The sequence below is a fragment of the Dipodomys spectabilis genome, unplaced genomic scaffold (assembly GCF_019054845.1).
Source record: "Dipodomys spectabilis isolate Male_0828 unplaced genomic scaffold, ASM1905484v1 ptg000057l, whole genome shotgun sequence".
In the NCBI taxonomy this organism is placed as follows: domain Eukaryota; kingdom Metazoa; phylum Chordata; class Mammalia; order Rodentia; family Heteromyidae; genus Dipodomys; species Dipodomys spectabilis.
In genome coordinates this window covers 2888124-2906242 of record NW_024870734.1, presented here as the reverse complement: position 1 = coordinate 2906242, position 18119 = coordinate 2888124, and positions in this window count along the sequence as shown.

Here is an 18119-nt window from a genome sequence, read left to right as displayed (position 1 = left end):
CTTGTCGAATGCTTTTTCTGCATCTATTGAGATAACCATGTGGTTCTTATTCTTGCTCCTGTTGATGTGATGAATAATATTAATTGATTTGTGTATATTGAACCAACTTTGCATCCCTGAAATTAATCCTGTTTGATCACGGTGTATGATTTTTTGGGTGAATTGTTGAAGTCGGTTGTCCAAAATTTTGTTGAGAAGTTTTGCATCAATGTTCATCAAAGAAATGGGTATATAGTTCTCTTTCTTTGATGAGTCCCTGCCTCGTTTTGGGATGAGGGTTATGATGGCTTCATAGAATGTGTTCGGTAGTGAACTTTCTCTTTCAATTTCATTGATGAGTTGGAGGAGTATTAGTGTGAGCTCTGATTTGAAGGCCTTGTAAAACCATCTGGTCCTGGACTTTTCTTAGCTGGAAGGTCTCTTATTGCTGTATCTATTTCAATGCTTGATATGGGCCTGTTAAGCTGGTATAACTCATCTTCGTTTAGTTTTGGCATGTCAATATTTGCTAGGAAAAGGTCCATTTCTGTCAAGTTCTCAAACTTATTAGCATAAAGTTTTGAGAAGTATTCCCTTATAATGTTTTGAATCTTGGTTGTTTCCGTGGTGATGTTTCCATTCTCATCTCTGATTTCATTTATTTGGGTGTGTTCTCTTTTTTTTCTGATAAGGTTTGCTAAGGGTCTGTCAATTTTGTTAATTTTTTCGAAGAACCAACTCTTTGTTTTGTTGATTCTTTCTATAGTTTTTTTGGATTCTAATTCATTTAATTCTGATTTAATTTTAATTATTTCTTTCCGTCTACTGGATTGGGGTTTATCTTGCTGTTCTTTTTCAAGGAGGTTTAGATGTGTCATTAAATTGTTGATTTCAGATCTCTCCAATTTGTTGATTTAGGAGCTCAGAGCTATAAACTTGCCTCTGAGTACTGCTTTTGCTGTGTCCCAGAGATGATGGTAATTTGTGTGTTCATTTTTGTTGAATAGCATGAACATTTGAATTTCCTTTCTAATCTCTTCCATGACCCACTTGTGATTCAGCAGTGTGTTGTTCAGCCTCCATGTGATACTAGAATTTCTTTGGTGGCTTTTGGTGTAGAGTTCTAATTTTATTCCCTTGTGGTCAGAGAGGATGCAAGGTATAACCTCAATGTTTCTTAATTTAGGCAAGTTTTCTTTCTGGCCTAAAATATGGTCTATTTTAGAAAATGTTCCATGTGCTGCTGAGAAAAACATGTATTCTGATGCTGCTGTGTGAAATGATCGGTAGATATCTGTTAAATCTAGTTGATCTATGCAGCTGTTTAGATCTGCAGTTTCTCTGTTGAGTTTTTGCCGAGTTGATCTATCTATAGATTATCTATCTAATAATTAATATCTTTGGATTTATATGGGATTTGAGGGAAAGTAGTGTTTCTTGGATAAATTTGGGTGCACCATTGTTTGGCAAGTAGATATTTAGAATTTTAATATCCTCCTGAAAGAGAGATCCCTTAATTAGTATGTAGCGACCTTCTTTATCTCTTCTCACGAATTTTAATTTGAAGTCTATTTTATCTGATATTAGGATTGCAACTCCCGCCTTTTTATGGCGGCCGTTTGCTTGGTAGATTTTGTTCCAACCTTTAACATTGAAAATGTGTGTGTTTTTACGGGCAAGATGTGACTCCTGAAGGCAGCAGATAGAGGGGTCTTGTTTTTTAATCCAAAATGCAACTAAAGACAACCCTGAGATGCCACTTTACCCGTCAGAATGTCCCACATCCACAAATCAGCCAACGATAAATGCTGGAGGGGATGTGGAGAAAGAGGAACCCTATTACACTGCTGGTGGAAATGTACACTTATACAACCACTTTGGAAAGCAGTCTGGAGGGTCCGTAGAAAGCTAAAGATTGACCTCCCTTATAACCCAGTCATACCACTTCTAGGCATCTACCCTGAACAACAGGAACCAATATACAAGGACACGTGCACCTCCATGTTTATTGCAGCACTGTTCACAATAGCTAGGATATGGAAACAACCCAGATGCCCCACCACAGATGAATGGATCCAAAAATTGTGGTATCTATACACAATGGAATATTATGCAGCCATTAGAAATGACAAAATAATGGCATTTTCAGGGAAATGGATGGATATAGAAGGCATCATTTGGAGCGAGGTAAGCCAAGAGCAAGGAGGCAAGCGGTACGTGGTCTCCCTGATAAGTGGATGCTAAATCCAAAATGTTAGGTGTTATGACAAAATTAACAGGACTTAAGAAACAAAGAACTCCCACTCATCTGGTTGAACCACTACTAATTATTTCATACTGCTGATCACATGTATGGTGTATATGGGTACACCATAATATGTTATAGACTGTGATAGACAATTTGCTCCAGGAAAATTAGAATGAGCTTGTGACTTTAAATGCGCATCCTTATTCCACAATACTGTGAAATTTGGGAAATTATGTTATCACTTAATCACTATTAAAGAAAAAAAAAAGAACCTTGGGGAAGGTAAGGAGGGAAGGAATGGTAGGGGGAAAACAATGGAGGGGGTAACAATGCTTAATAGGAAGTGTACTCATTACCTTGCTCATGTAACTGTAACCCTCAGTATAGTATCTTTATAATAAAAAATTTTAAAAAGGCCTGAGAATATGGATTCGTGTTTTGGCACTGATCCAATGTCTACAGCATTGAGTGAAGCACTAACACCTCTCATGCCTGAGATCTGAGTCTCTTGAACTTTGCAAACAACACAGGAACATCTTTCTTGTTCCTGAGCTACAGGCCACTTGAGCTGGCTTGAGCTGACTGTCAGTTACAGTTGCCTGGCTCTCAGAGTTCCATATTCTATTCCATTATGAGGTAGAGAGTGTCATCTCTCAGAGCCCAATGATCTAAGCTTCTTGCTCACATAAGACCATCCTAAAGACATACTGGAGACTGAAATCTCCCCTCCCACATCACTCTATACATATGTGAACATTGTCAAATCCCAATATCCTCAGCTAGGCCTGGGAATCAGTATGCTCTCAACCTCAAGGAACACTTCCTAGGTCAGATCCATGCCTTATTTGTCACTATTCCTCTCATCCTACAGAAATCATTTTTCCTTTCTGGGCCCTCTCAGCCTGCCATGTACTTCTTGCATCTATTTTTGACATCTACATCCTAGGACTTTGTTAGTTTTTTGTTTCCTAATCTTGTTTGCCCTTGAAGCCCCAGTGTGCTGTCATCTGGAAAAAAGTTAAGTACTTAGAGGTGGGAAAATCATACAAGTATTTAAAAATAAACCTAACACATATTGTCAGACCTTTTTATAGATGTACATTCTTGTAAGATAAGAGAGTATTTTTGATACATTTGTCATATTTTATGACAGAGGGGAAGGGGAGGAGGGAAGAGGTGCTGCATTGTCTTCTCATAATTCAATGATTATTATAGAGAAATACTATAGTTGAAGGAATGTAAGCTTTAAATATAAAAATTGTGCTCTTGTTTTTTTTTTTTTATAAGCTAGTCGTTTATAAAGAATTCCTCAATAAAGTCTTGTCATCTTTGTCCCATTTACTATCCTCCTCCTTCAAAATAATCAGGAAAAAAACCTTCACAAATTAGTGGCCTGTTGCCCAATCTCTGGATAAGAATTTAAGCTACAACATTGCCAGAGAATATGTGTGTACATGTGTGTTGGAGTGTGTGTGTATGTGTGTGAGGGTGTGTTGTGCATATCTGTGTTTTAGGTCTTGAATTCAGGGGCTATATGACAAGCCTGAGTATCTTTCTGGTGACAGTAGTGATCTACCAATTATGCCACAGTTCCACTGCAAGCTTTCTGTAGTGAACTGGAGAGAAGAGACTCATAAAATTTCATGCTCAGGCTGTCTGAACTAAATCTCAGGTCTCAAACTCCTGATTAGTTAGAGTTATACTTATAAGCCTCCATAACCTGGTGATAAAACATTGTTACTGGAGGCAGTGGGGTTGCAAGTTTCAGTGTAGCTTCACAACTTTCTATATCATAAAACAGCAACAATAGAACCCTATATAAAAATAAAATAATAAGATGTAATTAGAATATAATTTGGTGATATAATCTGTTAGCATAAATTTCAGGAAACCATGGTCTTATTGATTTAGCATCACAAATCCAAACAAAATGAGATAATTTCAGTAGACTCTACAAATTTTTAATTCCATCATATAATAATTTCAAAACATTATAATAAACAGGAAAACATTCATACTTATAACATAAAAAGATGTAAAAAGATGAAGATGGCAGATTATGAAATGGGAAATTCTACACTGCAGGAAAATTATTGTCATGGTGAATATATGGTGGTATTGTCATGGTGAATATATGATAATATTCTTCAGAGGAGCAATAGATAAATATATATTTACTACTGATAATCTAACTTGTTTCTATCTCTGTCAACTTCCAATATTTTGCATATTGTCAGTGTATTCGTGTTTATGGTATAATCCAAAATAGTTAACAGAGTCAGGAGGTTACCAAATAAATTAGCTTGAATATTTAGGGAGATAAACCTGCTAATTATATTGGCTATTTTATATACTTAACATGTAGTATGTTATCATTGTACTCTCTAAGTATATACATAAGCTATTCAAAGTGAAATGGAATATAAGATGGTTTTGCCTATAAAGCTAGGTATTTGGGACATCAGTTCCAGACCAGTGGAGGGTTACCTGCAATACTCCCCAACTCCTGGCTATGCGTGATGGAATACTTCTATCATCCCAGGCCCATGGGGAGCTGAGAGCAGGAAGATTTCAATTCCATGCCATTCTAGGAAAGATCATCCACATGGCTCCATCTCATCCAAAGAAAATTCAACACTGACTAGCACTTATCACCCCCTCCTAGGTGAAAATAAAAATAAGAGCATTGTAGTATAAGAAACAAACAATAGGGCTGGGAAGGTGGCTCAGTGGTAGAGCGCTTGCCTTGCATGCTCAAGGCCCTGGGTTCGATTCCTCAGCACCACATAAGCAAAAAGAAAAAAGCCGGTAGTGGCACTGTGGCTCAAGTGGTAGTGCGCTAGCCTTGAGCTTAAGAGCTGAGGGACAGGGCCCAGGCCCCGAGTTCAGGCCCCACGACCGGACCCCCCTAAAAAAAAAAAAGAAACAAACAATATTAAAATATGGCAGTACAAACCATCATGAACAACACTTACCTAGTGTTTGTTTCTCATAACTGTAAACCTAACTATAGCTAGGATTATATATGTGAGCCAGAGGCACCAAGCAATTCATTTTAAAAATGAGTATTTAAAGGCAGGTGCCAGTCTCTCATGCCTGTAATCCCAGTTAGTCATGAGGCTGAGATCTGAGGATCGCAGTTCAAAGCCAGCCCAGGAAGAAATGTCCCCATAAGACTCTTATCTCCAATCAACAACTCATAAAACAGAAGTGACTCTGTGGCTCAATTGGTAGAATGATAACTAACTTGAGCACAGAGTCTCAGGGACAGTGTCCAGGCCCTGAGTCCAAGCCCCATAACTGTCAAAAAAATAAATAAACATTTTTTTTTTTTGTCGGTCATGGGGCTTGAACTCTGGGCCTGGGCGCTATCCCTCAGCTCTTCAGCTCAAGGCGAGCGCTCTACCACTTGAGCTACAGCGCTACTTCCGGTTTTCTGGTGGTTTATTGGAGATAGGAGTCTCACGGTTTCTCCTGCCCGGGCTGGCTTTGAACCGCGATCCTCAGATCTCAGCCTCCTGAGTAGCTAGGATTACAGGCGTGAGCCACCAGCGCCTGGCTACTTAAATAAACATTTTAAAGTCTGAATTTCTTGTAAATTAAAATGACAGCTGTGGTATACAATTCTACAGACTACTAAAGCTTTCATTGTATTTAGAAAAAGTAGCAGCACTTGAATAAAGGACATTTTTTCATAAAATAGGGCAGATTGGTCTGTAATTCAAGGAAATTTCTGGACTCATACGTAATATTTTTTGGTGGCTTTTTGTTTTGCTTTTAGAAAAGGTTGAGAAACCTTATTTCTGCCAATGGACATTTGGATGTGTCTAACATCATTCACAGGCCATGCAAAATTAACAGTAAAGAAGGGACAGTCAACTGGCAATAAATTTACTTGTCTTTATGTCATGTTCCAAATGATTTGTTTAGCTTATATGACCCTATGGCCTATAGTTTCCTATTCCTGCCTTCCTCAAAATAAAAGCATGTTCCACCAATTCAGATTTGAGCCAGGCAATATGTAGTATTAGTGCCAAGAGTTGAGGAAAATTGTAACACAACCAGGGAAGCATGAAACCAACACGTTAGTAGCTGGACACTGGGGACTCAGGCCTATAATCCTAGCTACTCAGGAGGCTCTGATGATCACAGTTCAAAGACAGCAGGAGTGAGAAAATCTGTGACTCTTCTCTCCAATTAACAACCAAAAGCCATAAAGGGAGCTGGGACTCCAGAGGTAGAGTAACCTTGATTACAAAAACGCAGGTGCAGCAACCAACCCTGAGTTGAAACTGATAGTTAGGCACAAAAACAAAAACAAACAACAACAACAAAACAAACAAAAACTGGGCGAAAGGTCAGGAAAGGATGGCGCTGTCTACAAGGCAAATGTACACGTTATATGAATTGTGATATGGTAAACTCACTCTACACGCCTCAGTAACAATTACATTTAAAAAAGAATCTGAGAAATCCCACAGCCATGGACCTTATGATGTGTATCTGCTTTCTAGTTTTTCAAAGTTCCATCATGTGATCTGGTAGCACACATGTTGTAGCCCAGGGTGATTAGAAAATATGAAGGCAGAGATCTTTTCAGATTGTCCAACCAAATCTTTGATTATTTTAGGCTAAAAACAAAACAAAGCAAAGCAAACAAAATAGATGTTAAGGTTAATTAGGCTGCTATTAAAAATTCAGATGTTGGTAGTCTTTGTGGAGGGGAAGGTAAAAAAAACAAATTATGTCAATAGGGATACAGGTGGATCCATAGCAACAATGAGATGTACAACACATTATGTCAAAAAACGAACTTTACAACTTTGGAGGAGGAAGTGGGAGATGGGAAGGGATGAATAGGGGAAAAAAAGGAGGAGGCACCAATGCTTAATAAGACATGTACTCATTATCTTGCAAATGTAATTGCAACTTCTCTGTACATTATTTTCAAAATTAAAAAATTGAAAAAAAAGATTCCAGGCAGAATTTTACTGTTAAATGTTGAGTTAGTACATATGTTTTGTAGATATTGATCTCACATATGTCAGAAAAATATCCATGAATTCATAACTAGAAACTCTGAAGTGTAAGGTATATTAATAAGGTAAGTTTCATTAGGTAGCCAATGAAGAGAACAACGCATGGTATTCAGTCAGGTAAAGTAGTTTATTTACTGAACTGCTGCCCATGCCATATATGGTGGAGAGGCATGTGAAAAAAAGGGGGTTGACACAACCTCGGGCCAGGACATATCTAGGCCAAGGACCGGATGAGATATGGCCTGGTGGAGGAAAATTCTGGCTGTGATGTGACCTCAGGGCCTGGGAATATCCTCTGGTCAAATGGAAAGTTTGACCACAAGCTGACTAGGTTGTGACTTAGTAGGAGGGGGAGGTGTCTGCCTCCAGGCATGCCAGATACCTAGGTTACACATAAAGGATGGAAAGTTAACCAAGAAGAAGGGAAGTGTCTGCATAGGGTCTGCATGGCTTGGACAGACCTAATACTAAATACAGGTTGGACTTCTGCCATGTAACATGTAACTCCTGACTCCAAACCGTTCATTCTCAATCATTATCTTTCTTTTCTTTTCTTTTTCTTCCTTCCTTCCTTCCTTTCTTCCTTTCTTTCTTTCTTCCTTCCTTCCTTTCTTTCTTTCTTTCTTTCTTTCTCTTTCTTTCTTTCTTTCTTTCTTTCTTTCTTTCTTTCTTTCTTTCTTTCTTTCTTTCTTTCTTTCTTTCTTTCTTTCTTTCTTTCTTCCTTCCTTTCTTTCCTTCTTCCTTTCTTTCTTCCTTCCTTTCTTTCTTTCTTTCTTTCTTTCCTTCCATCCTCTTTCCTTCCTTCCTTCCTTCCTTCCTTCCTTCCTTCCTTCCTTCCTTCCTTCCTTCCTTCCTTCTTTCCTTCCTTCCTTCCTTCCTTCCTTCCTTCCTTTCTGTTCTCTCTCCCTCTCTCTCTATATCTCTCCTCTCTTTCACTCACCCTCCCTCTCTCCCTTACCTGAGTGTTCTCACCTCTCAAAAAATGGACACTTGGTGAGTTGAACTCACAGGCGGTGAAGAACAGGTCAATTGACAAACATGAAATTTAATTTACTGTTACCTTACACCTCTAACACAGGTAACTGGAATCAAATAATGAGCACTCAGCAGCATGGCGTCTCAAGCCATTTGGAGGAGGAAAGCAAGCACATTCACTGCATTCTGGAGGTCCACCCTGGGAAGGTGGGGCAGACTCCTCCCTCCTCTTGGCTAAATCTGAGTTTCTGCATCAGGAGAGGTGACTGCCTCCAAGTGAGCCAGTTTCCTAAGTGACACAGGTACTGTGCAGAGACTTAGCCTCTTGTGGTGTTGAGATTAATGGCATGATTCAACATGATCCACTAGTTTGTTGAGATTGAGATTTCCTAATTTTTGGTTAGGCTATTTTCAAATTGTGATCTATTTATTTCTGATTGCTAACCATGATTATAGATGTGAACCAGCACATCAGACCATTCAAAGATCTTTACCACGCATGGAAGACATTAAGTTTATTTTTCCAGATGACATACAAGTTGACAGACAACAAAATAAGTCCTGAATTCTGGTCGAGGTGATTATTAATGTGAAGCAAAATTTATTTAGCAAAATATCTGACTACTGTGATTATACTTTCAAACTTACCCTACGTTTTAATATCAAATCACCTATGAGCCAATGATTCACTCAAATTACCTGTACTCATTTACTTCTGTCATATCTTCTAGAGGTATGCAGAACTGGAGCACACACTATTAACTAAAGTGGAAGAAATTTGAGAGGATCACAGTTCTGAATCAGTCTAGGAAGGAAAGTCTCACCTATATCAACCTACTAGGTAGGTATATTGGAATGAAATCATGGTCCCTGCTTTTGGAGCTGGGTGCAAAAATTGTTACTCTATATGTAAAGTAACTTAAACAAGAAAGGATTGGTGGAGTGACTCTAGTGATGGAGTAACTGTCTGGCAAACACTACATCAAAACTGAAATCAATTTCCTAAAGATAAAATAAGAAAAGGAAAGCAAGAACAACTCATACTTAACATGTGTTCAATGTAAAGATTTACACTAACTTACTGTAGTTATAATGCCATCATTTATTTCTAGGGCAAACATATTTTCTGTCAAGCTTAAATGAAAAAAATAACACACTATATACAAAGCTTTGGTAAAACACAGGTCTGGCTTACAATTGTGAACACTTAAGTTTGCATGTGCAGTGGTGTTGCAGGGTTGTTAAAATTTATGGAAGTCCATCCTTTTGATGAACTTGACATGATGAAATTACCTAACCATACAATTCACTGGACAGATATTGCTGTTTTATATATATATATACACACTTGTATGTATTTATATATTAAGTGACATGTAAATAAAATAAAATGTACAATGAATAAATTTAGTGAACTGATACATTTCCTAGATATTTAATGAATAAATTCATGTCTTATAGTCTCCAATGTTATATCACATTTAAACGGTTGCTGATCTCCTTCAGCTTTTTTATAATATTTTTTTCAGATGAAAAAGCCTGCCAATAAATATTCTTGTATAACATTCTTTTCTTTATGAAATGAAAAGCACGCTGTGTAATATGGCTCTCTATGTATCATCAAATGTTTTTTATAATTGCAAGTACATATTGCCTTATACTTAGTTTTCTCTCATCCTCCAATAATACCTATGGGAAGGAGACTATGAATGATCATTCTGTTACTTTGGGAGCTTCTGTTATTAATCACTGAAATAAATATTATGAAAATGAAACTCTGAAATTATTTAGAGAGATGACTTGAAAGTTTCCCTTCTACACACTCATGCTGCTCCCTCAATAAATCATAGAACTTAAAATAAGTAACATTTTAGCTGGGAGCCAGTGGTTCATGTCGGTAATCCTAGCTATGCAAGAGCTGAGATCTGAAGATGGTAGTTCAAAGCTAGCCCTTGCAGGAAATCCGTGACACTCTTGCCTCCAATTAAACACCAAAAAGTGGAAGTGGCACTGTGGTTCAAGTGGTAAAGTGCTAGCCTTGATCTAAAGAACTTAGCGACAGCACCCAGGCCTGGAATTTAAGCCCTATGACCAACAAAAAGAAAAAAGAAAAAAAAGTGAGAGAGAGCAACATTTTAAAAGTAATGTGCACATATACACAAAATGTATATAGAAATATAATTATAACAGTCCCTGAACTGGCAAAAAAAGAGTTTAAAGTGAAATTACCTTCAATCATTCATTTAGATAATCTATACTGAGGGCAAGCTATTCAAGCTCACATTACTAACTAAAGGGGTAGAATTTGAGAGGGTCTCAGTTCAGAACCAGTGTGCCGGGAAAGTAATATGATTCTCATATTATCCTAAAGCCTGGCAAGTTGGAATGCATTTGTGATCCCAGTTACTTGGCAGACATAGGTGAGGAACTTAGCCTCTCTCTGTTCAGCCCTCAGCAAAATTGATAACCTATGAGCAAAGTAACTAAATTAAAAAAAGGATTGTTCTAATGGTATAATACTTGTTCAGCAAACAAAATATCTAAATTCATACTCATTTCATAAAAGAGGAAAGAAAGGGGAAGAAAGAAAGAAAGAGAAAAGAAAGAAAGAAAAGAAAGCAGAGAAGGAGAAGGAGGGACGGGAAGGACGGAAAGAAGGAAGGAAGAAAGGAAGGAAGGAAGGAAGGAAGGAAGGAAGGAAGGAAGGAAGGAAGGAAGGAAGGAAGGAAGAAAAGAAGGAAGTACAGAAGGAAAGAAGTGAAAGAAAGAAAGAAAGAAAGAAGGAAAGAAAGAAAGAAAGAAAGAAAGAAAGAAAGAAAGAAAGAAAGAAAGAAAGAAAAAGAAAAAAAGAAAGAAAGGGAGGAAGAAAGAAAGGGTGAAAGAGAGGTATAAATAAAAACCTCAGCATGTGTGAGATGTTAATAATTACCCTAAATCATTTAAACTATAAATGCCAACATTCAAATCTCTGGGCAGAGACATTTTATATCAAGCCCTGTTGTACGGACTTGGGACCCCCAAAAGACCACCAGAGACTATGACCAATGCGAACAAAAGAGTCATTTATTTGTAAGCTCAAGCTTAGTCCTCCATGCACTGGTAACCGGTGACAGTAAGAGTCCCCAAGCACAAAATCAGCACAGCTTTTATAGTATTGAACAAACAAGTTTAGGGAATTTCCACACAAGCAGTTACATGATTGGTTTGAGTCCACCCTAAACATACTGCCCTTTTTCTAAACTGTTGGTATGTTATGTTCCTGGAACAATTGAACAACTGTTCTGCTTTCTTAAGGGTGGGCAAGATTGGTGGCGACCTGTGTTTTTTTTTCTCTCTCTCTTGGGCTTACTCTGAGTGCAGCCTAGCACAAGATGGTGGGGTTAATCTCAAGTTGGAGTTACTTTGGTCTTCATTCCCTCCTCTTCTAGAGCATCGGGGACCAATCATGTTCCCCTAATTGAAACAGTCTTCTATATTTACAGTTTAGCATTGGGATCTCAGAACTAATAGATGGACTGTGCTGATCCTCTCTTTTACAAAGGACACCAGTCTACAAGGTCTGATTGTGAGTAACAAAATTAACAGTACCAAAGGCCCTGATATTTTCTTCTAGCAATCTTGATTCTGTATATAACAGCTAACTTAATTTTATACCAGCTGTACTCATAAACTCCAATTTTAAGACATACTCATACTATTTGCTACATAAACTTTCTGAGGTTTGTCTTCTTTACAAACATTTTAAAACAATCCTTACGTTTTAAATCCTTTCTTATCCAGAGGATACCAATTTTCCCCCAGTTCCTTTCCTAAGGCTTTCTGTACTACCCTCCTCTTCTTTACAATTCCTTGAGCCTCTTTGTGGTGAGAGTTTAAAACTGCCCATTTTTCCTTTGACTTGTGGAACCAAGTAATCTCAGAAAGCCTCAAGGCACCAGTAGGATGAAAAGCTTGCTAGATTTTTTTGGGGGGGTCCGGTCGTAAGGCCTCAACTCTGTGCCTGGGCACTGTCCCTCAGCTCTTCAGCTCAAGGCTAGTGCTTTATCACTTGAGCCACAGCGCCAGTTCCAGCTTTTTTCATTTTGCTTATGTGGTGCTGAGGAATCGAACCAAGGGCCTGAGGCATGCAAGGCAAGCGCTCTACCACTGAGCCACCTTCCCAGCCCAAGCTTGCTAGATTTTAAGGATAAGATTAGGGCTGGGTCCATTCCTCTTACTACCTCCATTGATTTAAAAAATCCCTCCTTTATGTTTAAAAAACACCCAGGAGGAAGCAGGTTATTACCATACCAGAACCAAACTAGGTTGCGTACCTGAAGTGCCTAAGGGAAGCCGGTGTTATCCTCGTTCCCAATATCTACTGTGGGAGTATAGAGGATTACTGCATATTACCACACGATCTTAGTTGTATCAGCTTTCAACTGGGAAGCATTTTCAGGTGATGGAATCAGTCAGGAGTGCAATCTACTTTTACCAAGGTGGAGGTGGTCTGGGTGATGATGTAGATTTCCTCCAGGTAACAGTCAGGCTGCTGTTGAACTTTACTCATTAGGGTGTACAACAGCAGCAGCAGGGTCTCACAGTCGTTCCAAGGGAATGTCACACCTCGTGCTGGACTGCAAATTCCTACATAGACTGGTAAGCATACATTGCATATGCTTGTCAGGCTGTGACCTCACTAGTTTTTAAGACAATTTATACAATAGCCCAGGACAATTTACCAAGATGACAACTTTTTAAACCAATAGTTCTTTTAATAAGGCTAGGATTTTCTAAGCAGATATAGAGGGCTCAGGCTTGTACTATTATTTCCCATGCCTTTTCCTTCTGTCTATTTTGCCACAATTAAAAAAAAAGTGAATATTTTCCCTTGTTCTTAAAAGGGGATGATGGGCAAAGATTCATCTTCTGTCACTTCTTCAAGCTGACTCAGAGGTGTTGATCCTACCTAGCCAGGAACCTATAAAATTAGCCTATTTTACAAAGAGGTTACCAGGGTTAGATATCATTAAGAACAATATTTTAACTTTTGACAAATGCACATACCATTTTTCTGGCTACAGCAGTGGAGCTTATTTAGCCTTCTGGTTTGCAAAAAGATCTTTATGGATGGCTTAGGAACGTGATCTCTAGTAGTCCTAACAATGTCTGAGATACCTATGCAGGCCTTCAGACAGATATCAATAGAAACACATTCTCAGGTTTACAAACTTTTCCTGAGCAGATGAATTTCATATAGATGGTGTCAGCTCAAAAGTTACTGCCAATTAGAGCTTTTGACACATGCAGGGGTTGGGATTTAAACTATCCTCCACATTTTAGAACTTTAGATTTTTACTACTATCACAGATGACTGGCAAGTTCCTGTCCTTTACAGTCATAGACATTAGGCATGCTTACAAACTACCTTCCCATGACCTCCTGGCTCTGACCAATTTTGAAGGGCCATGCAAAAATAACTCAAGGATCTGACATTATTTCTGCCCTCTAATCAGTGGCTTACGGTCTGTGGATGCTCCTCAATTACTTTCGTCCAAGGAGTGTTTTCTCCATACTGGGAACAATGCTTCATTGGCATTTCCCTTAGTTGGTTATTGGACTTGAACTTGGGGCCTGAGTGCTGTCCCTCAGCTCTGCAGCTCAAGGCTAGCACTTTGCCACATTGAATCCTAAAGCAGGTCTGCTTGCTCTTTCTGTCTTCTGCTGGCTGAGTAGAGGTGACATTCTCACAGGGGCTTTTATCTGTCCAGGCTGGATTCAAATAAGTTTTCAGATCAATGAGTCTCATAAAAGGCCATTTTACTCCAATTAAAAGCAACAAGGCAGTCAACATAGAAGTAGCTTTTAAGCATATTCTTATCTGAAACTTATTAAGAACCAAAGTTACATCTGACAAACTTACAAGAATCCTCACTCTGTGGATCTGCTGGGAACTGTTACCAAAAACAAACAAACAAACAAAAAAACAAAAAAACTCCTATGAGACCAAACTGAAATAGGAATTAAGCAATAACTTTGGTCATCCTAATTTTTCTTTTTGTACTTTGAAGCAAATGTTTAGAACAATTTTACTTTTAAACTTTATATACAGAAATCCATTCCTAATTTGTAAGTCTCCTATTCATCTCTGTTTTAATAGTATATACTTTAGTTTTTAGTTGCATTTTAAAAACCCCTTAAACTCTCGAGGCTAGGTGTCACTCATTTTCTTTTGGATGCTTGTTTTAAAACAGATACACATGAAAACTTTTAAGCTGAAATAACATTTTTTTCTTAATGCAAAAATTAGAATCACTATCACTGTACCAAGAAGTTAGACTTAACACCTTTATGCCTTAAAAATAACATATCCAATGGCAGAATATCATTGAGAGCAAACCACATTATACAAATAAACTTTTTTACCCTCTTTTTAAGGCCTTCTTAATTTTAACATATCCAAAGGGCAGTTCTAGCAATGTTAATCAGATGTTCACATCATTCATTTTTGCCATCATGTTTCCAGTGTCTATCTGTAGGGAAAAGGGGAAGAATAAACATGGGCCACTTGGCCATTCCTGTGGAATGGGCACACATCCAATCTGACACTTTAGGGTTAGTTGAACTGCGTTTGTGCCAGCTTACCTTCTTTCACCGTGTGTGGACTCTTCCCAGGGCCTGTTCCACCATGCATGACCAGCTGAACTGCACTTCTGCCTGTTCATCCTTCACTCCTAAAGATAGGTCTTCTGTTGGCTTCTAAATTTCTCCTTTTTTGTTAAGCCAGATATCTTGATTACAGTGTTAACAGCCTTATGCATTCTAAAATACCAGATTTTCTAATTTTTTAAGTTAAGGAATCCTTCGAAAGCCATTTAAAAAATGTGAAAATGCTTTAAAAATTTTTAGTAATGATCAAATCTCATAACCTTTTGAACTTTAAACTTAAACTCAGCCAATTGTTACAGCATGCTGACCATTTCTATCATGAACATGTTTACAAACACATACAAAACACACTCAGATTTTTAAGCATGCAAAAATCAAAATCAGTCATATGTACATTTTGAAGTTTTGAAAGAAAAATTTAAGACAGTATTTATTTTAATCTAAGTAACTTTGTTGAGCTTCATTTTCCCAGGGCTTGCTTATTTAGGAAGGCATTTCAAAATTGGTCTTTTGAATCTCTTCTGTTGGAGGAAGCCTGGGGTTGAGGAGTCACCTGAACTTAAACTGGTCTGATTTTTATCCAGTTTTAGACAAGAGCACTTTACATTGTCAGGACTAGCTGAAAAGTCAAAACCAGGCACAAATCCTTCTCTGTGACTAAGCCCAGCTGGAGGCCAGAACTTTCATTTCCCCAGTTTTTATGTTCAAAATCACATTTGTAATAAAAGTTACTATATGAGACCTTCATGGATGAGGTGGTATGTGTTTTCTGGTGGAGCTCTGTCTGGTTTAAGGGAGGAGGTGGTATTGGCACACCCTGTATGGTGGAACACGACAGGGTTTTGAGGGCGAAGGCCAGTGTGTGTAGGGCTTTGAGACATCAGGGAAGGAACAGGAATGACTAGACTTGTTAGGAAGGGGTCTTTTGTGGAGTAGGCAGGATTTAGGATGGAGGCTGGCAGGTGGACAGGTTTTCATTGGAAAAAGGTGGGGTCACTGGGGAGGAGGCTGTTTGGGGCAAGGCTTTGAGAAGGAAGAACAAGGCTACAAAGGAGGAGGTTACATAGAGGAGGGGATTTGGTGGAATACTGTGAGCCCTTGTGGGATATGTAGGGTGAGGTTTCTCATAAGGCAGGGCAGGGAATGGAGGCAAGAGGTTGACAGAAGTTGGGGATTCTGGAGCAGGAATGTGGAGCTATGAGGGAGTGGCTTTTCAGGGTCTGACTTTGAGAGGGCAGGGTGGTACTAGGAAGACATAGGCTAGTAAGGGACGGGGTTTCTGATGGAGAATGGCAGGCCTTTGGGAAGTGTGTTAGGGTGGAGGTGGGGTTTACAGCAGAGCATGATGTAGTCACAATTGTATGGAGGCGTTTTTCAGGACCAGGGCTTTGTGAGTGATAAGATTTCTTGACAGTAGGTTAGACCATGCAGAAGACTGAAACTCGGGGATTGAAGACAGCCTATATATTATAGAGGACGAACATACATCCATCAAAGACAAATCCAAGAAATATGATAGATCTATTCAACATTTGGAAGACACCATCAGAAAGCCTAATGAGGATAATAGGTGTAGAGGAGCACCTAGAAACAGAAGGTCTAGGAAATTTGTTTCACAGGATCCTAGCAGAAAACTTCCCAAACATGCAAAAAGATAGGCCTATAGAGATACAAGAAGTTTTTAGAACCCAAAATAGACCAGACCAGAACAAGACATCACAACTCCACATTATAATATCCACAGAATCAATTCAGACCAAAGAAAAGATCCTTAAAGTTGTCAAGGAGAAAAGATCAATCACCTATAAGGGAAACCAATTAGAATCACCTCAGATTTCTCAGCAGAGACAATTAAAGCAAGAAGAGCCTGGAATGATGTATGCCATGCCCTAAAGACAAACAACTATCAGCCAAGAATACTGTACCCAGCTATACTCTCCTTCATGCCTGAAGGACAAATAAAAATTTTCCATACCAAAGAAAAAGTGAAACAATATATCTCTACCAAACCAGCCTTATAAAAGTTACTTAAAGATGTCCGACACAGAGAAAACCAACAGGACCACAATAAAGGGTAAGAAACTGCACCCAAATTGAGAATCCAAGAACCATAGGAAGAACCCAGTTGGTGCAGCCCCCAAGAAGTGCATAAAATGGCAAAAACTAACAAATGTCTCTCAGTACTATCTCCCAACATTAACGAACTTAACAATACAATTAAGCAACATAGATTGTATATTTGGATTTAAAAAAATCCTTCTGTCTGCTGCATTCAGGAGTCACAACATGCTCATAAAAACAAACACATGTTTAAAGTGAAAGGCTAGAACAATATCTAACAAGCAAACGGCCTCATAAACAGGAATGAGTTGCAATCCTAATATCAGTTAAATAGATTTCAAATTAAAATTGGTGAGAAGAGATAAAGAAGGTCACTACATACTTATTAAGGGATCTCTCCCTCAGGAGGATATTATAATTCTAAATATCTATTCCCCACAAGAGCATCCAAATTTATCCCAGAAACTGTACTTTTTCTCACATCTCCTATAGATCCAAAGATATTAATTGTTAGGACACACAATCTCCCCACTAGATATATCAACTTGGCAAAAAATCAACAGAGAAACCACAGATATAAAAAACTGCATAGATCACATAGATTTAACAGACATCTACCGAATATTTCACCCAGCAGCATCAGAATACACGTTTTTCTCAGCAGCACAGGGAACTTTTTCCAAAATAGACAACATTTAGGTCACAAAGCAAACTTGTCCAAATCCAAAAACATTGAAGTTATACCTTGCATTCTCTCAGACCACAAGGGAATAAAATTAGAACCCCACACCAAAGGCCACCAATGAAAGTCCTGTAACACATGGAGGCTGAACAGCACACTGTTGAATCACCAGTGGGTCATGGAAGAGATCATAAATGAAATTCAAATGTTTATAATATTCGACAAAAATGAACACTCACAATACCAGCTCCTCTGGGACACAGCATATGCAGTATTCAGAGGCATCAACAAATTGGAGTGATCTGAAACCAACAATTTAGTGAGATATCAGAGCCTCCTTGAAAAAGAGCAGCAAGATAAACCCCAATCCAGTACATGGAAAGAAATAATTAACATTAAATCAAAATTAAATCAATTAGAATTCAAAAAGCATAGAAAGAATCAACAAAACAGAGTTGGTTTTTGAAAAATTAACAAATTGACAGAC